Source organism: Ursus arctos, unplaced genomic scaffold (genome assembly GCF_023065955.2).
Source record: "Ursus arctos isolate Adak ecotype North America unplaced genomic scaffold, UrsArc2.0 scaffold_32, whole genome shotgun sequence".
Taxonomy (NCBI): Eukaryota; Metazoa; Chordata; class Mammalia; order Carnivora; family Ursidae; genus Ursus; species Ursus arctos.
Genome location: NW_026623008.1, coordinates 20,075,689 through 20,081,688, shown reverse-complemented (window position 1 = coordinate 20,081,688; position 6,000 = coordinate 20,075,689). Strand labels below are relative to the sequence as shown.

Genomic DNA, 6,000 nt, shown 5'->3' with positions numbered 1-6,000 from the left:
CTCCTAGCCCCGCTCCCATCAAAGGGCCAATAGAGAGTGCCCCCCAGAACCCTCTTCTTTTGCCTTTTGGGAGGTTTCAGACTGTCCTAAGGAGGTGCTTGGAAGAGGGAGAGATGTAGGGAAGGTGGCGACAGGGAGTTGTAGTTGGAGAAATGTCACCACCAGCCTTTGTCACACTCTGGCCTTCACCCTGCAGGGCCAAAGGAGGAGTCAGAAACAGGTGGCCCAAGTACAAAGGCATTGCCGGAGGAACTTCAGACGTGGGGCAAGACAGACAAAGCCAGCAGACACAGGGCCAAGGAATGTCAGACACACAGATGGAATGGAACTAGCAGAGTACCAGTCAGGGCTGATGTTGGTAGATACAGAGGACGGGACAGTGATCCTGCATTATTCCTCTCGGTGTCCCCTGTGAGCCCTGCATATCTCAGTTAACATCTGTTGAATTAAAGTAGCAAGGGAGGACACATGGATGCTGGGAATGAAGGTCAGACAGAGACATGGGAGTCACAACCCCCTGCCACAGCCAAGAGGTTAAGCAGTGAGCTTTGGGATCAGACCCTCCCTGGTCCAGCGGGGCTCTACCACTTCCAGATGAGGGGACCTGGGCCTCACTGCCTTCATCTAGAAAATGGAAATGACAATAGCTGGATCATTTGCAGACTGAGGGGCCCGGCTGTGTCCAGTAAATGGCAGCAGCAGCAGAGCAGCGGTTTCCTTTCCTGGGCTGTCCGGCTACTTCCCCCCTGGTAACCAGGCCCAGGCAGGGCACATTCCCATCTGTGGGGATCGACCAGGCAGGGGGCCTGGAGCTAGGGGCTGGATAACAGATGTGACCTGAAGAGGAGGTAGGTGAAAGTGCTGAGCCCAGCCCCCTGGCCGCAGCAGGAGCTCGGAACTGTGAATGCGAATCTTGCTTCCTGACACAACCAAAATGCTCAGAGTCGAATTCAGCAAGGGGGAGGGGTGCTATTTGCAGATTATCCAGGACTTCTGTGCCCTGGTCACCCTTGAACTTCTAGGAAAACTAGGAGTTGGAGGGGCTAAACCCAGGGCTCAGAGCTTGGGACGGGAGTCCCTGAATGAGGAGGAAGCGGTGGTGGGGCTCTGAGGTTTCTGGAGCAGCCCTCCCATAAACAGCTCGTGCTTTACTCAGTAGGAAACCTTTTCGGAAAGGGAGAACGTCCCCAGACTCAGAAAGCCGGTCCTCCCCTCTCTCTTCTTCGTCTATCATTTAATTGGGGCGCCCCAGAAAGTCGCAGGCCCTTTGGCTAATCCCTTGATTCCCTATTCGACTCATTCCATTCTCAGACCCCGCCCCTTCGCTCCCACCCGCAACCTCCGCTCAAGCCAGAGACCCCCGCAGGGAACAAGAAACTAGGGAAACATCGCTAGTCCTTCGGGAGAACCACCACCCTCGGTAAACGGAGGACGCGCCCCCGTCCCCCACGAGGGGCCCGCGCACGGTCCCCGCCGGCTCCTGGCCGCGCCGTCGGGGCAGCCGGCTCGGCCCCGCCCGCCCCGCACGCCGAGCGGCCGGGGTGGGGACTACAAGTCCCGGCGTGCCGCGCGCGCGCTCCCCCCTGGGGTTCCGGATGGTGAGCGGCGAAGGTAAGGCGAGCTCGCAGAGGCAGCGGCGGCGGCGGCGGAGACGGAGAGAGGCAGGCAGGCAGGGCGAGGGCGAGAGACGGAGGGAGGGAGCGAGCGAGGCAGACCAGACAGACAGACAGGCGGGCGGGCGGGCGGGCGGGCAGAGCGAGCCACCCGCCAGGCTGCGCTCAGCCCCGCTCGCAGCGGAGAGAGCAGAAGGCAGGAGGAGGGAGGGGAGGAGGAGGAGGGAGGGAGAGAGGGAATCCAGCTACCACCACCCAAAGCCAGCGTCTGCTTTCTGTCCTCATTTCCTTTTCCCACCCAGCTCGGAAAGCAGAGAAAGGCAGAGAGAGCGAGATATAGAGACAGTCAGAGAGACAGACAGACAGCCAGAGAGCGGGAGGGAGGAGGGCGGAGGAGGAGGAGCAGGAGGAGGACTACGCGGGGCGCGTTCCCTCCCAGGTTTGCAATGGGGGGGTGGGGGCGGGGGTGTCCAGGGCTGTGAGAGTGTGTGCGCGGCGGGGGGAGTGAGGGGGGCGCAGAGAGCGAAGGAGTGATCGAGGTGGGGGGGGCGCCACGGGAGCGGGGGGCCGTGTCCAGTGGAGTTAGCGGCAGAGAATGTGAGCCGAGACGCGAGCCATGCTGTCAGCAACGGCGGGCGGCTCAGGGCTCCTCCACGACTCCTCTCCCCAGCAGCCGGGCGCCCGCGTCGCTGCCGCCGCCGGAAGACTGACGCCCCCCAAAGCCCCTCGCCTGGCTCGGACCCACGGAGCCGGCAGCCCAGCACTCCGGTGAGTGGCGCCTCCTCCCGAGCCCTAGACCCCGCTGGGGACCGGCCGGCCGGGCTCTTTTGTGCAGCGCACCAGGGGGGGGCCCGCGCCCCCTCCGCGCGCCCCGGTCCGGTCCGCGGGACCCGGTGGCTGCGGTGCCCGCGGTGCGATCGGTCTTTGTTTCCACCGGGGCCCGCGGCTCGGCTGGGCTCGGCTCGAAGCCTGGCAGGCAGCGCCGGGAAGGGGGAGGGGGAGGTGGACGAGAAGGGGGGGCGGGGAGGGGGGGTTCTCGGGTTTCCTGGCCGCCCCGCAGCTCCCCCGGCTCGGGGGCGAGGTGCGCGCCCAGCGCTGCCGCGCGCCCCCTCCTCCTTCCTCCTCCCTCGGTCTTTGGATTTAAAACTGCAATTTGCTCTCCAGCTTGCTGAGAATGTGGGGGGGGGGGGAGAATGAAGGGGGGACCGTGGGAGCGGAGAACAAGGCTGGATTTTAGGAACGGCGCTGGGAAAGGGGGAGACTGCGGAGGGAGGAGCCCCTCCCCTCCACCCCCCAAATCCCAAGGTTCCGCTGGTGCTCTGGGAGTTGAGGGGCGGGGACCTAATGACCCGGAGGGGGTGTGGGGCGGAGGAGGGATTTGGGGGTGGCCAGGGCCGGAGGGGTTGGGCCGCGTGCCCGGTTACCTGGCGAACAAAGTCGGCTCACTTTTGCATAAATAAATAAATAATCGCCTATCAATGCGTTTCCTCTGGGGCTCTGATTGAATCGGGCCCCCTCTTCCCCAGGGGGTGGGGTGCTGAGTGACAGCTGTCAGCCCCCTGGGCCGGGAGCTGGGGGTGAATTGCCGAATCCCTATGCCTTTTGGCTAAGGGCGCCTTCTCCTGCTGGGTCCTGGTCCCCGGGCAGAGCCAGAGGGGCAGGGGGCTGGCTCTGAGTCTAGGAAATAACCTTGTTTCCTGTTCTACAGGAAAAGGGACAGCGACCCAGAGTTTGGGGGCTGGGGATGAGGACTAATGGGAGCTGGAGGGGTTCCCTAGCAGCCTAACCCCCCCAGCCTCCTGCCAGGCGAAGGGGCCAGCTGAGGGAGGAAGGATGTGGGCCTTGCTGGCCGGAGGCGGGAGCTGGGGCTGTCCCTGAGGCGGGCAGCGGGCACAGAGCGGGAGGAGGGAGAGAGAGAGAGAGAGAGAGAAGCGGGGGCGGGAATTCTCTACCGCAGACCCTGGGGGCCAGGGCCAGATGTGGAGGGGTGGGGAGTCCCCCCTCCCTCCTAGCTTGGGGGCCCTGGGGCTGGGCTGGGAGGGGCTGAGCCTGGTGCCCTCGGTTCTGCACCAGTGCCTGACTGGCAGGGCCAGCTGAATTTGGGCCCAGGCGTCACCCTGGGAGGCAGGGCCAGGCTGCACCAGCCTGGTCCCTGAGCACAAGGAGGGACCCTTGGGGGGCCTGTGCCTGTCTGGCTGGGCAGGCGTTTCCCGCCGGACCAGTTGGTGTCAGGCGGGACTTGGCCCCAGCTCCCTGGGCAGAGCTCAGGGTGTGAGGACAAGCTTTGCCTCCGGGTCAGGGTGGCCACATTTTGTCCGCTGCTGCTGCTGCTGGCGGGGCGGGGGCATGTGCCCGGGCCTGGGCAGAGTCCTGCCAGGAGTATTTGGGGTGTTTCTATTGTTGGCTTGTTCCTGTTCCGTGTGGCCCCGTGTGTGTGTGTGTGTGTGTGTGTGTGTGTGTGTGTGTGTGTAGCTGTGTGAGCTGGGGCTTTTAAGTGAAAGATTACCAGTCTGTCCATTCCCCCCCCCCCCCGGCTTGGAGGGGGCCAGGCTGGGTTGTGGTGGTGAGCTGTGGGGGGACCCCCCAGGTGGCATGTGCATGCCGCTTGCCATCTCCCTCCTTTGAGCAGATGTATATTTATTTTTATAGCAATGGAAAATCAAACTGGATAGTAAGTTGAATTCATTTTTTTTCTCCTGCTGTGTCAATAGTTGGAATAACCCCCGAGACTGGTGAACTTCTCGCCCCAGAGCCCCCACCCTGCATAGGGGTGGCACAGAGCAATGAGGGTGTGAGCCTCGGGGGACCAGTGGGCACCAGTCCAAACCAGTGACTCTTGTCCCTCTTGGTCTGGCACTAGGGCAAGTGCCTGGGTGGGCAGGTATTGCCCCCTCCCCAGACATCCCCCCTACACCCCCAGGGTGTCGTCTGGCCTCACAGCCACCTCCTTGGTCAGTACCTGAGCTGCGCCCAAGCCCTCGGGGACGTTCTCCTGGTGGGCTTCCTCCTCCTGCCTGGGCTCCCGGCCCACGTGCTGATATTTATTTTCTGTAGTAAAATCCATTTTTAATGCCGTTACTTTTGAAATAATATAGAGAGAAACAAATGTGATGTGTTTAAGTTGCCCTCTGTGAGTTTTTAATGTGATCTATGGCTGAGGTAGTGATGGAAGGGGCTGTTGGGCTTGGAGAAATTTGGTGTCATAAAGAAAAAGAGCTTGCTGTTTATTACGGTTGCTGGGCTGGGGGGTCTGGAACAAGGTTGGGGGGCAGGGAGCCCCAGCACCCCCAAATGCTGTGGATGGACAGCGTAGCTTCTCAGTTTGCGGGTGTACACGTTCCAGGGTTATTTCGCATTGCTTCCCAGATCTTGACCCGGACTTTGGTGACGGGGCTTGGGAGTTGGGGGGCTCTGTTAACCCCATTCCACCTGCTTAGATCTTGGCAGGGAGGCTCCTGGACCCCCTGCTGAGCTGAGTGGAGGTAGACTGTTGGGAGGTTGGACTTGGACCCTACAGGAGATTAAGGGATGGGATCTCTACCTGAGGTTGTGGCTGTGCTCCAGGCTTGAGGGGCCAAGTGTCCCTGGCTGGAAACTTGGGGGAGGGGCTGCTGCTCTGGACTGGCGGAGCCCTGGAGGGACATTGCTGGTTCTCAGATCAGTCTGGAGCATTGACTTTGAGCCACTCCCTCCGCTTGCTTGTTTCCCATTGGATAGGGGCTTTCTCCCAGGCTAACCTGATCTCCCTCATTTCCCTAAAAACCCCCTATGTCCCACCCCCAGGCCAACTTTTTTGTTTGTTTGTTTGTGGAATACAGAGCTCTGTGTCTCTGGCCAGTCACCCAAGACCAGGGGGTGCCGTGCCATGCCTTCATACCAGATGTCCAGACACTTCTGGTCTGGTTGAGTGAGGTCAAGCGGACTCCCTATTATGGGATGGAGCCCAGCTCTGTCTCTGGGTCCCCTGGGTCTCTTGGGACAGCTCGGAAGAGGGGAAGCCAGGATGGGGACTGCAGAAGGGAGCAAGGATAACATTGTTGCTAATGCCAGCAGATGGGCCCCCCCAGGGAGAGAGCTAGGGGACCCAGGAGAGGAAAGGGGAGGGGAGGAGAGAGAGTCCCAGATAGCCGCGTGCCAGGTGGAGAGAGGGAAAGATGGTGGCAGAAGCCAGTGATGAGGGAGTGAGAGAGCAAACAGTCAAGGAGATGAGCCAGGACCACAGCCCCTGGAGGTGGGGTCTAGGGTACCAAGAAGGCCTAGGCATGTGCCATTCCCTACCCCACAGCCAGGAACGAGCAGGCATTGTTTTTGGAGGAGAGACAAGCAAATGTCTCTGGGAAGAGGGAGGAGGACAGGTGGAATAGAGAGGGAAAGACTCCCACAGGAG

General features: G+C 61.5%; 1 protein-coding gene across 4 annotated transcripts in view; it reads left to right on the top strand.

Annotated features, from left to right (window-relative positions):
* Positions 1-1,588: 1,588 nt before the first annotated feature.
* The window catches only part of AHDC1 (AT-hook DNA binding motif containing 1), a 63,570-nt gene continuing 59,158 nt past the window's right edge, over positions 1,589-6,000 (top strand). Inside the window, exons 1-2 of one of the 4 annotated variants that reach the window (XM_057305435.1) lie at positions 1,589-1,611; positions 2,284-2,381. The gene's annotated coding sequence lies outside the window, so the exon portion shown is untranslated. Of the gene's footprint in view, positions 1,612-1,782; positions 2,053-2,186; positions 2,382-6,000 lie in introns of those variants that run through there. The other 3 variants (XM_057305433.1, XM_057305434.1, XM_057305436.1) reach the window with 3 other exon arrangements.